Source organism: Lissotriton helveticus, chromosome 8 (assembly GCF_964261635.1).
Source record: "Lissotriton helveticus chromosome 8, aLisHel1.1, whole genome shotgun sequence".
Lineage (NCBI taxonomy): Eukaryota > Metazoa > Chordata > Amphibia > Caudata > Salamandridae > Lissotriton > Lissotriton helveticus.
The window spans coordinates 1,393,468,756-1,393,486,821 of NC_136069.1; positions in this window are offsets into that span (position 1 = coordinate 1,393,468,756).

Consider the following 18,066-nt stretch of genomic DNA (forward strand, 5'->3'; position numbering starts at 1 on the left):
TCAGGACTATGCACAAAAATATGAATTTTGTTTTATTATGCAGTCTTATTCTCACCTAGACTCTGATCATGGGTCTACTTTAGGCCACATGCTATTCCGTCTTACTAACGCCAATGGGCAGCTTTGTCATGTGTGAAACGTGGTCAGAGCATAAATGCCTTGCAGGAACTTTGATCCTAGATGAGTGCTGCACAAGGTGCACTAGCTAGTTTTACTGCACAGCTTTTTGAATTTTCAATGGATGCAAAGACGCTTTTCTCTAACCACATGTCTACTATTTACCAAAATGTGTGTTTCAAATAAACTCATCACATAAAAGCAGAGTTTTTGGAACTTTAACTCATCAATTACTCAATTATTTATTTATTTTATTTACAGAAGAAGCCCCAGAGTGACAAGGATGGAGTATAACTGTGGTAGCCACAGTAACAAATTCTTCCTATTGTCCCCTCGGTCTCATTCCTCATATGTGCTTACTGCTTGGCAATTTTGGATTTGAATCCTGGAGAAAAAGCATTAGACATTATTTGTCTACATTATCCCTGGAATAATTCAGGAAAAATGAGGTGCTTGGTCTCTGTAAGATATTCAATATCGCTAAAAATATTTCACCAGGGCAGCATGTGCAAAGAGGTGCTTTATTTCAAGAGAACCTCTAATTCTGGCTTTTTTAGTCTTCCCATGATTTACCAAAATAGAGAGACCCCTCACTTCACCTTATTGTGTTTACTGACTCTTGTACATAACTATTGTGAAAGTATTTTGATATATTTCTCTAATCTATGGTACATTCCTTGCGATATTATATTAAGGACAGTAGTGACTTGATCATAAAAGTAATGGAGCATACATTTAATAAGAACTGTGAGTGGTTAGTTATTCTTGATGTGCAATCATTACAAATGAATATTCCACCCTGGAATGTCATTGATAACACAGAAGGCATTCCAACAAGATCTTCTCAACACACCACAAACAAATTCATTATTGAATGCTTCAACACTAAAAATGTCTTTCTGGATATCTATATCTATGACTATCTATCTATCTATCTATCTATCTATCTATCTATCTATCTATCTATCTATCTATCTATCTATCTATCTATCTATCTATCTATCTGTCTGTCTGTCTGTCTGTCTGTCTGTCTGTCTGTCTGTCTGTCTGTCTGCTTGTGAAGGAGAAAAATGCTTACGTCAGTGTGATTTTACAGACTAGGGTCAGAGTAAAGGGGCACCATAAAAGGTCTAAGCATGTTTCTGTCCTAGTGTCCAAATATGCATACAGAAACAAATCAATCCCACATATAGGACACTTTCTTGCAGCCATCATATCATGATAGCAATGTAAAATTGACCTGTGAACAGAATGCTACAGACTCCACGGAGCAGCAGATGTAGTTTTTCACAAACAGCATAGGACACGCTCGTGACAGACAGACATTTTGCATCCATATTCTGGTGGATCAAAAGGTTCCCAGAGAACAAGAGCTACGGGTCCAATTTTAAATACCAAATAGAAACAATGTAAAGGGCAGGGGGTCAGCGAATGCCAGCATTATTATTGGCCTGAGGGGTAATCACATCGCAGGCCTGAATCAAAGTGCGGACACAGTGTGATGAAAAAGCTTGCCAGATTTGTGAATTAAGGCAGTCCTGTCAAGCGTCACGCAACACGAGTGACGCCCACGCATTTCAGTGAGGTGATCCGCATCACCGCACTGAAATGAAATATCACGCATTTTTGCCCTGCCAGGCGAGCCAACGGCGCCTGTCACTGTGCCCGTCACCGTGGCTCTCTCTGCTGCTCGAGGTGCCGCCTGTGCCCCGAAACAGTTAACAACAGCAGACTGCGCAGCTCTCTGAGTGCCGGCGCGCTACAAATGTATCGACTGGGCCGGGGATTATTAACGGATGTGACATCATCACGTCCCGGCTGCCTGCAGAGGAAGTGAGGTCCCTGGTCCTTAGAATCGGCGGGGGACTCGAGAGAGTTGAGTGCCTGAGCCTCCTACCGTTTGACTTAAGTCCGTGGAGCCTGCCGCTTCTCGCACCTCTGTTGTGCTGCCCTCTTGTCAAAGAGCCGCTTGCCTGCTCCGGAACAGAGTTGGAGGACCACGGTCAGTGCTGGGCAAAAGGGTTAAGTGGTGCCTGCAGCCTCTGTTCTGCGCGAATCCGGACGGACCGGACCACGGATGATGCAGCCAGTCGAGTTTGGGGCCTGCAGACTGACTCTCATGTGCTGGTCGGGTTCCATGCTTCACTCAAAGAGACTGCCATTAACATGAATATCCGGCTCCTGAGTAGCGCACAAACTACCGGCTGTCACCACGGTAGGAAGAGCGCTTCGGCGCTCGTTTTCAAAGTCTGCCCTTATTTTGGTCCTGGTATGGGGCATATAGAGGCGCGCTCACTGACACGGAGTTTTTGAAATTCCTGCAGGCCCTGCACCGTCCGCCTGCCTCAGCACCCTTTCCCTCCCAGGCAGATTGCCGTGGCTTGGCACCCTGGCCAGATTGAGTGTTAATATTATGTGAGGGGCCAAGGGGACACATTTTTTTTAGCAAACTGGGGGCCAGAAGGGGACACATAATTGCACTGAAGAAGGCAGTTTCAAGTTTCAGAAGCACCTGGAGTGCAGCACAGCTCCTCTCAGAAACTCGGCGGCAGATTGACCGCCTCCCTTCTCGGGCCACAGGTCGACAGATTTACAGCAGTACTGCAGAGCTCAAACAGAGTGTCTTCTGGGCCGTCTACAGCATTCAAACACCGTTAAACATCAGCATGGGGGACACAGGCTGGAGCTAACACTTGTAAGTATGCATAGCAGCAGTTTGCTGTTCGTTTCTCTTGGCATTTCGCCTCTTGGCAAAATATACATGTAAGAGGAGCAGTTTTGATGTACCGATGATTGGGGTTCCATGTCAGTATGCTATTATACTAGAAGTATGCTGCATCAATATCTAGTGTATTGTAATTTGAGATTACCGTTTCCACATTTTAGGGGAGAGGCAGCCAAAAAAAGCAATTTTTGCTTTAAAAAGCGGGAGTCTTTAGTATGATTCGGATCGATTGAAATGTATGAATCATCTAAATTTATTTTAAGCATGGCTTTTTTGTCTTTGTTTACTTTGTCAGTCAAGGATCATTATTGCAGCTCCAACACATTTTTTAAAACTTTCGTATAATTACAGAGGAGTGTAAAAAATACTGACGCCTGGTGATAATGTTACTTTTTGTTGAGTGTTTAAATAGATGTCATGAAATGTGCATAACGTCACTGGAGAGTACTGTGCTCAGTGACTCATGAAGCCATGTACTACTCATATAAAACGGTTGTTACAGTCATGTACCTAGAGCGTAAAAGAACTATGGTCATATTTAAGATGTTGCTTACTACTGATTTAGCATTTTTTGTTTACATCGTATCGTAGGAGTCCTTCTTCCTATGTAAAGAAATCCTGCCCACTCAAATGAATTTCTACATTGAGATGTTCACAGTGCCATGGTCCTTGTGAGATCTTATCCACCTCATCCCTTTTTCCCCTACAAGTTAGACATGGGCTTATATTTGTTATAATGTGGTTAGTTTAGCTTAACTACGTGTGTTTGAACACAAGGGTCTAAAGACCATCTGATTGCTCAAATGGGTGCACTTTCTGATATATGTTTCCCTCGTCGTCATTGCTTGATTTTGCTCACGAGAAAGTGTCACTCATAGTCGTTGAAATGTCACTCATAATTGCACTGAAATTATGAAAATGTCACACATTGCAATCTGAAACCTTGGCAGCTATGTTAAGGGTACGTAAATGCCCTTACCATTCATACTCAAAGAAAAACAATTCGAAGTCAGCTTCCTGAAATGGTATGTCACACACCCAAAGCCATATCCCTGTGGAGGAAGAAATACCTGCAACAGGCGTACTTCACAGTCTCTTGTATGTATAATGTCGTAGGCTCCGGTGTACAAGTGTAGATCTAGGGAAGGGCAGAACTCTGCAGAATCTCATGGAGTTTTATGTAACTCCGTGGAATTCCACTGAGTAAAACTCCGCAAGTTCCGCCCACCCTAGTTAAAACATACCATTTACAATTTTAAAAAATCATTACAAATTCACCAGTTACAGCTATCTCAGTACCTAAAACTCATGCCCTAAAGTAACTATAGTTTGTACCCCCACCATACACAGTGTTGTTATCAATAATGCAATTTCAGATGTTGCAGTAAAGTAATCAATGATGTCATAGAACATGTCAACAGTGATGTAATATTTGCTGTATTTAGCAGTGCAATGTGAGGGCACGAGTTATAGTTACCTTAGAGCATGAATTATAGTTACTTGAAATGTCATTTTTTACTGACGTTTTCACCTTACTATAAAATCCTTTTAACCTTTGTTTTTTTTTGAGTGAACATAAAAAAAAATGTAAAGTAAGATGCTATTACAGTTCCTACCTACTTTGACCTTTGGCTTCGTTCTATGGTTTTTTTCAACATAAAGTAAGATATCTGTCACCATGCGTGGTGTGGGGTTGAGCGCAGGGCCCCTTCCTCACACGGTCACCGCCGAACACGGTTGACTATGTCATGTAACAATATAAAGGATGACATTTTAAGCATGCAGACCTACCGGCTTTGTCAAAGGGTCAGAATACTAAAATATAAAAACCAATGGCCCTATTGGTTTTTATCAGGGGTCAACACATCAACGTATGTAGAGCAGGCCGTAATGGATTTGAAAACAAATCACTAATAACTGCAATCTAAGGTATATTTCATATATTCACACATTGTAATGTTTAATAATAGTGATAGTCACAAAATATTTTCAAACAGCATTATTAAAAAAAAAAAAGAAATGTCCACGGGAACCCCAGAGCTCTCCGGGACAGAGCAAGCGAACCGGCCATGAGGGATGGGGCCCAGGGGTCATAGAAGGCTCAGGGAGTAGGGCTGTGTGGCCCCCTCACTTTTTTAAAAATAGCAGCCCTAGAGTATGAAGTCCCAGGGCCTTTCAAAAGCTTGGATAAGGGTTCGTGCAGCCCCCTCACCCCTTAATAGATACTGTGGGCCCCAGGGGATGGGATCGCTGTGGCTGTAAGCGGCCTGGGGAGGAGGGCAGCGGCTGAGGTTCTGTGAATTCTGAACCCGTGGGTTCTATTTTGTGTATGGCAGCCATTTTGTGGTTGCCCTCACATAGGCCATGATTGTGGCTGAACTAGTCTTTTGAGGACATGTACACCTTAGCTCGAGTTCATGCTGACTCCTGTTTGACCTGAGTGAACTGACCCCGTTGCCTGAAGCTGACCTTGTTAAACCAGTTCCTGCCCTTTAGCTGATCAAGATTGAGGATCAAAGCACAGGACATTGTAGAGTTTGGTATGCACACACCCACCCCTTATCCTGCTTCTTATCTGTTTTCTGTTCCTTCTTTTATGGTCTGATTATGATATGGGTTGTGGTCCTTTTATTATGGGTTTGTTCGGCTTGTCTAAAGAAGAATGTTGGGTTTGTTCAATGATTGATTATGGGCCGAACGACTGTAAAATGGGTTTGTCGTTTGGCAGACCTTGCATGTCCATGTTAGGCATTTTTTGCATGTTTGCAAAAGCTAGGACTGCCCCTTACTTGTATGCTGAAGTTTGTAACCCTAAGCATATAAAAGGCCTCTGTTTTCTGTATTCCTCAGACTACCTCATTCAGTTGCTACGGCTTCTGTGTGACGCGGCCTCACTTATTAAATTTAATAAAGATGTCTTTTCATATTTTCAGCTTCTGTGCCAAGTTCTTTTTTTTATTACGAAGTATTCCCTGAGAATGAAGACTACATTTCTTCAAATGGCGCGGCCAACGTGGGCTTCATCAGAGAAGTGACTTTCTGAAGGAGTGATCTTGTCAGGAGACTGAAATCTACTGAGGAGGAGAGGTTGGGACTCTGCTACTTTGTGCACAAGGATTCTGGAGATTCTCTGTCTTCGCAGCCCGGTATATTTCTGATCTTCCTGATTTTGATCCTCCACATGATGTCACTCCTGACTGAGAACCTTTTTTTTTGGCGTGAGTATTCTAAAAAAGACCGTTAGGTCATGTAGAACTTGACAGTTAGAATTTGGATAACCTTTTGATTAGTAAAAATAAGAAGTACAAGTTGGTCGCTCCCACAACTTTGTTTGGTTTCTTGCTTTTGATTTGGTTATTGCAATTACCAAAGCCGAGGGGTTGGTTTCTTGGTTTTGATTTGGTTATTGCAATTACCAAAGCCGAGGGTCTCGTATATTTGCGAGTATATCGTTTTTGATAACCCCTTGAAGTTTGAAGCTAGATTAGTGAGCTATAAGATGCCTGGTCTTAGCAAATTTAGGACTGTAACTTTGGAATTTGTGTTGGCCAACTTTGGATTTGTACAGGTTTGTATATGCGAATTGCAATTTGTGTAGAACAGGTAATGAGGAGAATTTTCTCTATTTGGTTTAGTTGAACGGTGCACGTACGAAAAGTACATTAAGCACTACATTGATTATAATATTGTATATTTTGCAATATTTTTGGCATGCCTGTTTAAAAGCTCACATAAGAAGAATGTGTGGCTTTATTTGGAAGGTACCATAGTGTGATGTGAAGTAAATTAGCCGGCTTCCCTAGAGGGAATATCTAAATAGGTTTAGATTTACAAACATATTTCTTCCTTGGTGATTTTGTATCTTCAGAGAATTAAAATATGACATAATTGGTTTAAGTACAGTCTGTGGGCTGTCCTTTGCGTTTGTTCTGAGTATTGGTTTGTGGGTTAAATGTGTGTTTAAATGTCTATGTGGTTTTCCCATTAGTGCAATTTCTGTAAGTGAATAGCGTTGGCGCTATTTATGAAATGCAAGGCTAAAGCGCGCCGTATTGTGTGTCCTGAGTGTTTCACCCCTTTCTGTTTATCTCTGAAATAAGGGATGCAGCTTGCTTTTATATGTGAAATTAGCCAAAATTATTGGGTTTATTAAAAATAATTATTAAATTATGAAAAATAATTATTAAAAATAAGTGCTACAAAATTCGTTTTTTTACTATTCATGAAGCTTAATGCTCATACTGTGACCTCCTAGCATTATAATTTAATTTGAATTGTGTTGCACTGCATAATGAAGACATTAGCATATGACATCTCACTTAGCGCAGGCGTAAAAAAACTCATTTTTCTAAGGATTTGCATGAGATATGTCTAATGTCTAGTATCTGTAATGTGTAAAGAACATTCTGAGGATGATTAATATGTATCATACTTATAGGATATTTATTTTTAAGTGCCCCAAATATCAAAGTCGATTTTGGGTATTTTTGCCATTTATAATAGCTTTAAAGTGCTTTTAGGCTTCAGTGAATGCATACATTTAGGTATAATACATTTTGCAGGCTGTTCTCATTTGGGGATGCTTTTAATGGCTCAGTCAGCCAATGTGCCTGGTGCAGAGGTTTGAGTTTAATATCAGGGTTGAAGGTTATAACTCCAGCTGAACTTACTGAAATGTTTATCTATTTAAGGTTGCTGAAATGAGTACCATTGCATAGGGTAATAGCAAACATCTGTTCTAAAGATGGTATGTTATGTTATTATGTTGTGCCAATTATTCACAGTAAATGTTTTAATAATATAATTATAGCAATAAATTGTAGCCCCTTACAGGAGTCATATGTACAACATGTGTTTTTAAATAGAGTGAATTATTGCAGGTTAGGAGGAATTAGGAAGGCCTTTTGCCTTTGTCAGCCTCAGAATGAGCAGAGGGTGGGGACTAGTAGAACTGAAGAGGTTTGCTCAAGTCCCGCTGAGGTGTTATCTTTAGTTTCCCTATAAACAATGGAAGGAGGCTGTCATGTTGACATTTGTGACCTTTTAAATTAAGGCCTTGTCTCTGTGAAATGCAGAATGACCCCTTGCTAAACAGGCCTCTAAAAGGAAGGGTTTCTGGTTTCTCCACAAAATTAAAGAACTTAATTCCAAAGGGAAAATATGAAACAGGTTTCTTTGAAAGTCCCAACACATGCTAAATGTTCTGCAGAAATGATATATTTGTATCTCTGCCTCTAAAAAAATAATGTCTGCTAGTTGCTTTTATTTGACCGAAAATGAAGCATTGCATTAAGTCTTAGACAGAAAATAAGACAACGTTTTTTATTGAAATTTTGAAGGCTACATGCCTAAGTGAGAATGAATTGTGGCGCAAAGATAACATGGAGTGTCAGTGAAAGAATTTTACTTTTGGAAAGTTAAAATGGCTTAATGTTGCAAGCTGACTGACAAGATGGTAACAGTTAAGTAATGCAAATTTATTTTTGTGTCAGTTCATGTGTATTATGTTTTGTCTTCTGATTAAACATTATAATTGATGTCTGTTTGTTATGAGAAATGTCTCTCTTTTGTGTGTTGTGTATTTTTTTTTTTGCTTCTGCCCACAGACAGATCATTCATGGATTGTTCTGGGTGAATTTAAGGCTGACAAGACATGTGAGTTTGGTTGGTTGAAATGAGATGTGTTTTTTAAGCATGGGCTGAAAATTCGTTTCGCTCGCGGAATTTGCGGATTTTCCACGATTTCGCGATCCGCAAATCTCGCGAAATCACGGTAAAATCCGCGAATCAGCAGGGACGCATTTTCAGCCAAGCACTTACAGGGTGAAAGCAGCAGGTGCAAAAGTTGAAGCTAATTTTTTGTAACCTTTTACAAAAGGGTTACAAAGAAATTAACTTCAACTTGGGCACCTGCTGCTGTAAACCTGTAAGTGCTTCCTGGCGCCTCGTTGCCTACTTGCAACTATTCTCTGACCCTGCTCTGACCCTTGAAGCAGGGTCAGAGAATAGTTACAAGTAGGCAATGAGGCGCCTGTCACGAAAATTAAACCTCAACAGGAAGCACTGACAGACATAAAAACAAGCATTTGCAATGCAATAGGTCTCGCATTAGGAAAGTTTGAGCTATTGGTCTTGTAAATGACAATTTTTTTGATTTATGTGTCGGTTTTGAAAATAGCTAAATTAATAGCTTTGTCATTTACAATGCCAATAGTTATAACTTTCGCAAATGTGATACCTATAGCATTTGTAATGCAACATGTTTTGTATTTACGTGACTTAGCTGTATTGATATTACAAATTACAATGGCTTTTAATTTTTTTAAATAATTAATACTTAAATAAAAGTGATTTTAATTTATAATGGCAATAGCTTAATCTTTTGTAAATAACTTTTGTGAAGATTATTTTCAGTGTATTTTATTGTGACGAAAATCCAAGAACAGAAGTGAAATATTAACATCTTTTTGTGACATTTGTAATATAGTTTGAAACATTGAGAGAACATATTTGAACCAGTTGTTGTTGAATGGTTGCGCAGATTGATGCTGGGGTGGCGCTGGGTGGTGCTGTGGTGGTGCTGAGTGGTGCTGTGGTGATGCTGAGTGGTGCTGTGGTGGTGCTGAGTGATACTGAGATGGTGCCGAGTGATGCTGGGGTGGTGCTGAGTGGTGCTGTGGTGGTGCTGAATGATGCTGTGGTGGTGCTGAGTGATGCTGTGGTGGTGCTGAGTGGTGCTGGGGTGGTGCTGAGTGATAATGTGGTGGTGCTGAGTGATAATGTGGTGGTGCTGAGTGATGCTGTGGTGGTGCTGAGTGATGCTGTGGTGGCGCTGAGTGGTGCTGTGGTGGTGCTGATTGGTGCTGTGGTGGTGCTGAGTGATGCTGTGGTGGTGCTGAGTGGTGCTGTGGTGGTGCTGAGTGATAATGTGGTGGTGCTGAGTGATGCTGTGGTGGTGCTGAGTGATGCTGTGGTGGTGCTGAGTGATGCTGTGGTGGTGCTGAGTGATGCTGTGGTGGCGCTGAGTGGTGCTGTGGTGGTGCTGATTGGTGCTGTGGTGGTGCTGAGTGATGCTGTGGTGGTGCTGAGTGGTGCTGTGGTGGTGCTGAGTGATAATGTGGTGGCGCTGAGTGATGCTGTCGTGGCGCTGAGTGATGCTGTGGTGGCAATGAGTGGTGCTGTGGTGGTGCTGAGTGGTGCTGTGGTGGTGCTTAGTGATGCTGTGGTGGTGCTGAGTGGTGCTGTGGTGGTGCTGAGTGATGCTGTAGTGGTGCTGAGTGATGCTGTGGTGGTGCTGAGTCGTGCTGTGGTGGTGCTGAGTGATAATGTGGTGGTGCTGAGTGATGCTGTGGTGGTGCTGAGTGATGCTGTGGTGGTGCTGAGTGATGCTGTGGTTGTGCTGAGTGGTGCTGTGGTGGTGCTGAGTGATAATGTGGTGGTGCTGTGTGCTGAGTGATGCTGGGGTAGCGCTGAGTGATGATGTGGTGATGCAGACGGCAGAAAGGCACAAAAAGCAGTCTAACAAAGGGCAGAAGGGCAGAAAAACGAGGGAAAAACGAGTCTAACAGAGGGCAGAAGGGCACATAAAACCAGTCTAACAGAGGACAGAAGGGCAGAAAAACAAGGGAAAAACGAGTCTAACAGAGGGCAGAAGGGCACAAAAACAAGTCTAACAGAGGGTAGAAGGGCACAAAAACAATAGAATAACAGAGGGCAGAAGGGCACAAAAAACGAATCTAACAGAGGGTAGAAGGGCAGAAAAACAAGGGAAAAACTAGTCTAACAGAGGGCAGAAGGGCAGAAAAACAAGGGAAAACTAGTCTAACAGAGGGCAGAAGGGCACAAAAAACAAGGGAAAAACTAGTCTAACAGAGGGCAGAAGGGCACATAAAACGAGTCTAACAGAGGGCACAAGATCACAAAAAACGAGTCTAACAGGGGGCAGAAGGGCAGAAAAACAAGGGGAAAACTAGTCTAACAGAGGGCAGAAGGGCAGAAAACCAAGGGAAAAACTAGTCTAACAGAGGGCAGAAGGGCACAAAAAACGAGTCTAACAGGGGGCAGAATGAATCCCGCCCTGCGTGTTTGTCCACGAAGATGCCACCTTTTTGTGCAATACCTCTACTCAACTGGAGTACTTTCTACTGTCTAATCAGTAAGTGCTCCCTCGTTGGCTAAATGTATAGGGGCAGAATTACAATAACTGGCGCATCCCCAGGGATGTGCCAGTTATTGTGCGCCGCAGCTCCGCCACCCATGGTGCGCCGCATTTACAATGCGGCGCACCATGTGGCAAAAACGGCACAGATGCGTCACGCATCTGTGCGATAAAAGAAGTGCATTGCTGGAGCTGCGTCGCGCTTGCGACGCAGCTCCAGCAATGCTCTGGGGGGCCCTATCTCCCCAATGCTGCATCAAGCCTTGCGCCTGCTTCAAGCAGGCGCAGGGTTTTGATGCAGCATTGGCCTAAAAGTGACTGAGTGAAATCTTGTAGATTTCACTCAGCCACTTTTAGGAGGCGTTCCTGTGCAGGAACGCCCTCCCCTGCGCCGGAACGCCTCCTGATGGCGCAGGGCTTTACCACGTGACGCAAGTCTCAGATGCGTCACGTTGTTAATACCCAGCACCATGGCGCATCTTTTGTGCTGCTGCTGCGTCACAAAAGGTCTCGGTAGAGGGTGGCAGTGGTGAACCAGAGGGTGGCAGTGATGAACCAGAGGGTGACAGTGATGAACCAGAGGGTGGCAGGGGTGAACCAGAGGGTGACAGTGCTGAACCAGAGGGTGCCAGTGCTGAACCAGAGGGTGGCAGGGGTGAACCAGAGGATGGCAGTGATGAACCAGATGGTGGCAGGGGTGAACCAGAGGGTGGCAGTGGTGAACCAGAGGGTCGCATGGGTGAACCAGAGGGGGGCAGTGGTGAACCAGCGAGTGGCAGTGCTGAACCAGAGGGTGGCAGTGCTGAACCAGAGGGTGACAGTGGTTAACCAGAGGGTGGCAGTGCTGAACCAGACGTGCAGTGATGAACCAGAGGGTGGCAGTCATGAACCAGAGGGTGACAGTGCTGAACCAGAGGGTGGCAGGGGTGAACCAGAGGGTGGCAGGGGTGAACCAGAGGGTGGCAGGGGTGAACCAGAGGGTGGCAGTGGTGAACCAGAGGGTAGCAGTGCTGAACCAGAGGGTGACAGTGGTTAACCAGAGGGTGGCAGTGATGAACCAGAGGTGCTGTGATGAACCAGAGGGTGGAAGTCGTGAACCAGAGGGTGGCAGTGGGGAACCAGAGGGTGACAGTGCTGAACCAGAGGGTGGCAGGGGTGAACCAGAGAGTGGCAGTGCTGAACCAGAGGGTGGCAGTGGTGAACCAGAGGGTGGCAGGGGTGAACCAGAAGGTGGCAGGGGTGAACCAGAGGGTGGCAGTGGTTAACCAGAGGGTGGCAGTGATGAACCAGAGGGTGGCAGTGGTGAACCAGAGGGTGCTGTGCCCATACACGACCGCATGGGTAACTTCGCCATGCAAGCGGCCCGCGAACATGCAAAAAGCCCCGCAAACATGCAAAAAACCCCGCAAACACGCAAAAAAAACCTGCGAACACGCAAAAAACAAAAATCCGCAAATTCACAAGAATTCGCGGATTTTGCGGATTGCAAATTTGATTTTGCACCGATTCGCGGAACGCGAATTCGCAAATTTCGCCCATACTTAGTGTTTTTGCGTAACTCCTTTGGAAAGAAATGTCCATGCGTTTTTCATGTTTGTGTATTTGGTTCTATCATGAATTGTTCTTGCTGGTTCTGTGTGTCTGAAAGTTGTATTTGACAGCAGATATCCACTAATTGGTGATCTCCTGTCAAAAAGGAGGGTAAGGATTTTAAACCTGACAAATTAAGCAAGCCCAAATATTGAGTTTTGGGCCGCAGGTTCACAGTGCATAAAGTAAAGGACTTGAAGTGTGTGCGTCGCCGCTCATTTACATATGCTATTGTCTTGTCTATGTTTTTTGTGCTTGATATACAGCAAGTATATCTGATGGCTTGACATGTGCGTTTTGCGTTTATGTTGTTGCTTTTGATACTATTACAAGTTTACCTGTGTTGTGAAGGGATATACATGACGATGTGTATCCTGCAAACAGTTGGGTAGATTTGCTTTGACACTAAAATTCACAGAAAGACAGACAACACTTCATCAGTGTATGTCAAATTTGGCTTTAATGGTATTTGAAGGAAAATAAAAAAGAGATATACAGAATCAAAGTGTGTCACATGCTGTTAGTCACGTACTGCCCCTCCCCTTAAGGAACAGGCAGCCCTACATTTATGTATCCTGATTGGACGTAAGGATGAATTATAGATCTGTGACTTTGGCGCATGGTGACCTAATTTTTATATTACATTAGTCATGTTTTGTTCTGCTTCCTGAATAGTGTATGGCCTTGTACCATAAAGGAAACAAGGTTTCATTTTTCCCTGAAGAAAGGAACTGGAACATTAGCTGAGATTACCGTATATGGTTTAGCGGCCAGCGGTAGAGCTAACATTCACTCAAGTAATTTCTTGTTCTTCCTATAGATTTTTCTTTCATCACTTCTCCCCTGATTGATGTTGCATCGTCCCTAGTAATTGGGGATGTTAGTTGTGTCCTCGTCCCATTTTCCCTTTTCCATATTCCTTTCACCAGTTAGCCTTCTTTTATTATTATTATTGTATTAGGTTCACACTTCCAGATTGCAGTAATGTACTAGGAACCCCTATATTATGTATAATTCCCTTTTGTATGACTAGACTGTTTTTTAAGAATTTTCTTTAGGCCTAACTCAATGTTTTCCAGTCTAACTGTCATGGTAGTGATGGACAGGTTAACTGACTCAATGCTATTATAAAACAAGTTTCCACATTTTGATTATTAGCCTGTGTATTGCGTAGTGCACTTGATGCACAGTTATTAAAAGGGAGGTATCTACATGTCCCTGATAATCTGTATTATGCGATTTCTCTTTTGGAAATGTTTTAGATAAGGAATTTAGGAACACCTATATGTAATTATTGAGAGAAAAAATGTGTTTACCCCATTAGACGATGTCACTATGTGTGAGGACATCCATTTAGATAAAATTCTCATATAGTTATCTAGCCTTAGATGGTAGAAGATATGGTCTCACATGGAAACCCAATTTAAGAAATTAGAGGCACTGTTTTGCTTATTGCCTTTGTCTTTGTATTCTATGAGAATGACAGTGTGTTCTAGACCAACATTGTCTCATGGCGTATGGCCACTCCCTCGCAGATTGCAGGCCACCTGCTTGCAATCCTCTTGTTAAAAACAAACTGTTTTTGTACTAAATTGAAGGAAAATAACAAATGTGTCCCATTTCCTACGTCACTAGGTTCTGCGGGATTAAGTCATAATAACCTGCGGACCTTTGATGAAAAGCTAATTCCCATCAGTGACAGTCCCAGCACCCAGACAGTGATCACCTGCGTGTCATCAGTGATATCTCCAACATATTGTACTTGCTTCATCAGAAGGCGTTGAACATCAGAAAAGAAGGAGGAGCTGGTTTTGCCACAGAACCAGAGTTTCAGTGCAAAAGAACGAAAGAGAAGGATTCCAGTTATTTTAAGTTTTTAGTTTTTCACCTGTCATGTGCTGGTAACCTCTGACAGTAGGCAGTCCCTTGAGCCCCTTGGCCTGAGTTTTGGCCACACACCCCCTTTTCTTTGCTCCAACGGAAAGGCAGTGCACCAGAGGATCCAGGATTGGAAAAAGGCACTACATTGTGGTACCTATGATTAAATGGAAGAGCAGTCCGAGCATCCTCTGACACTGAAAAGCGAGTGTTGGAGTCTGAAAGTGTTGCTGAGTATGAAAGCCTGTTGCTCTTTCCTGATTAATAGTACTTGAGTCTGCATGAGATGATCTGTGCCCATGATCAGTGGAGCGCACACTATCTGTAGTGCCTGCTGCAGAGGAGAGATATTGGTGCACTGCCTTGTGACATTGAGACTGTCAAATAAGCTGCGAGTGTTTGCCAGGAGGGCACTCCAAGGATACTGAGAAGGACCATTTTCATGAAAGACCTGAACGAAGAGGCCCATGCGAAAGAAAACAACAGAAAAGGATTTGATGAACAATAGAAGCCTGCCGGAGAGGACTCTGGGTATTTCCCTTGCGATTGCATAAAATGGGTATTAGGAGACTGATTTTTGCTGTTTTGCTGGCATTGTTTTAAAGTAGTATTCTGTTTAGTAAAAGCAGAATAAAATCCATTCCCTGTGAAAGAGTATCCCTTTTCACCTCTGAGCATTGATGAGGATCACCACTGTTTCACCTGAACATATAATAAGTTACTGAAATGCATAGGAGCCATAAAAAATGTTACTAGATAATTTTAGGATTTGCTTTCTGCTTAGAGTTGTGAAAAATTATAATTTTGTTTGTAATAGTGGTCATTACTTTCTCCTGTTGTCCATATGTTCTTAATAACATGTTTTCTAGTATTTTTAAGCATGACATTGTCTTTTGTGGGTTGGATTGTTTTCACTACCCAATTGTCTTCTGCACCCACCTCCCAACCTATGTCTTTTCCTACTACTACTTCTGTGCATTCTTTTCATATCTTACCTGAACACGAGCAGATTAGAAGGTCGGAATTTGTGAATAATTCCTTTGTACAGTTTCAGCATCAATACCAGTTAGTAATGAACACCACTAATTGTTGGGTGTGTGTTGTACTTATGCCACTTACTACAGATAAAGGTAGTCCCTATTTGGTTCTGTCATTTAGTTACAATGGGTCTGTATGGGCATATCAGACGATGTTTATTTATGTCAACAAAGTCTATCCCTTGCGTTCCATGAAAGATAATTCGAGTAATAATGCCTTAGTGAAGGGAATAACGGATAATATTGACATTGATTCAGATACAGACTGAGTGATTGCCTATGTAAGGGCAAAAGGAGGGTCTGAGGTTCTGTGAATTCTGAACATGTGGGTTCTATTTTGTGTATGGCAGCCATTTTGTGGTTGCCCTCACATAGGCCATGATTGTGGCTGAACTAGTCTTTTGAGGACATGTACACCTTAGCTCGAGTTCATGCTGACTCCTGTTTGACCTGAGTGAACTGACCCTGTTGCCTGAAGCTGACCTTGTTAAACCAGTTCCTGCCCTTTAGCTGATCAAGATTGAGGATCAAAGCACAGGACATTGTAGAGTTTGGTATGCACACACACACACCCCTTATCCTGCTTCTTATCTGTTTTCTGTTCCTTCTTTTATGGTCTGATTATGATATGGGTTGTGGTCCTTTTATTATGGGTTTGTCCGGCTTGTCTAAAGAAGAATGTTGGGTTTGTTCAATGATTGATTATGGGCCGAACAACTGTATAATGGGTTTGTCGTTTGGCAGACCTTGCATGTCCATGTTAGGCATTTTTTGCATGCTTGCAAAAGCTAGGACTGCCCCTTACTTGTATGCTGAAGTTTGTAACCCTAAGCATATAAAAGGCCTCTGTTTTCTGTATTCCTCAGACTACCTCATTCAGTTGCTACGGCTTCTGTGTGACGTGGCCTCACTTATTAAATTTAATAAAGACGTCTTTTCATATTTTCAGCTTCTGTGCCAAGTTCTTTTTTTTATTAGTAAGTATTCCCTGAGAATGAAGACTACATTTCTTCACGGCCCTCTCCCAATAAAAATAACTTCAGGGCCTAGGTGATGGGGGCCCCAGAGCCTAATAAGGCCTGGAGAGGGGGGGCAGCATGCCCCCTCCCATTAAAAACAACTTTGGGCCCGAGGGATGGGATCCCAGAGGCCAAAAAAAGCCTAGCGAAGCTCACCACAAGCCCATCCCCAATAATTTATTTTTAAAAATCATGCCCCATTCCCTCAATGACAAAGGTTTGCGAAGATTTGTCATTGAGGTCCAAAGTTATTAGCAACACAAAAAATTAATTTTCTATGGAAACACCATCCTAACCATATATACATGACCTGTGAATAATTTGTCAGTATTTCCAGCAAACCCAGATTACTTTTCTTAGCTCTCTACTACTTCTGCTCTCTACTGATGATGTGCTAAACCCAGAAACGCATGTCTAAAGATAAGAGCACCATTTGCACCAACGTTGGCGAAAAACTAAAGGAACTTTGAAGTAAGCATGCTGCATTTATCTGAATGTAATGGGGTGATCATCATTGCTGGGATGAGAGGTAGCGTGCCTCATATATATATATATATATATATATATATATATATATATATATATATTACCTACTGGCGGTCGCCAGTAGGTATATATAGTTAGGATTTTTTCTCTATGGGTTTTTTGAAAATTCTATGTCTAATAACTTTGGCGTTTGTGGACGGAATTGGCTGAAATTTTCTGGAAAATGGAACATTTTGTTTCTGAGGAGCCCCTGAAAATTTGGGGGGGGTTTGTCGAGGGGGGGCCGAGAAAAAAGGGGGGTCCCAAAACGTGTTTTTAACATTGAGTTTTCCATAGGGCGGTTAGCCTTACTTTTAGCCCGAACGGCTGAATGGATTTGCACGAAACTTGGCAAAATTGTAGGGACTGGTAGCCCGATGTGCCTTTTGTAGGTCTCAATATATGTGCTGCAGTGGATTTTGAGAAATTAACGTTCAAAAAAAGATATATATCTGTAAGCGCGGACCAGGCAGCGCCCCGGTTCGCGTACTTTTCGCGTAACGGAACTTCGCGTAGCGAAGCTGATTGGCTCTCCGGTGTCTGTCAACATTCTAAACAGTCCGGAGCGGCCGCCATCTTGTCTCTCGGTAGGATCGAGAGACAAGAGGAGGCCAAAACAAAGGGGGAAATAACTATAAGGGGGCATAGTAGATCCTCGCTGACCCCCTAGGTTTAATGTGGAGGTTTTAAAGGGGCCCCGCGGGGCAAAAAAAAAAAAAAAATTTTTTTGTTTTTTTTTCGTGGTTAGCGCCCGGTACGCGAACCGGAAAGCGTTCTGGGGAGCGTACTACAATGAAAAATGAATGATAGTCTTTTCAAATGCTGTATGTTAATTAATTGTTGGATTTTTTTAATATTTTTTTTTTCCTTTATCTTCCCAGGGAGCGACCAGGTACGCGTACCGTTGAGCGCCCCGGTTCGCGAACCTTAAGCGTTCCAGGAGTCCACCATTTTGTGTTTCGGTCGAATTAAGATACAAGATGGAGGGCAATTAATGTTCGGAATGGGTAGAAGGGG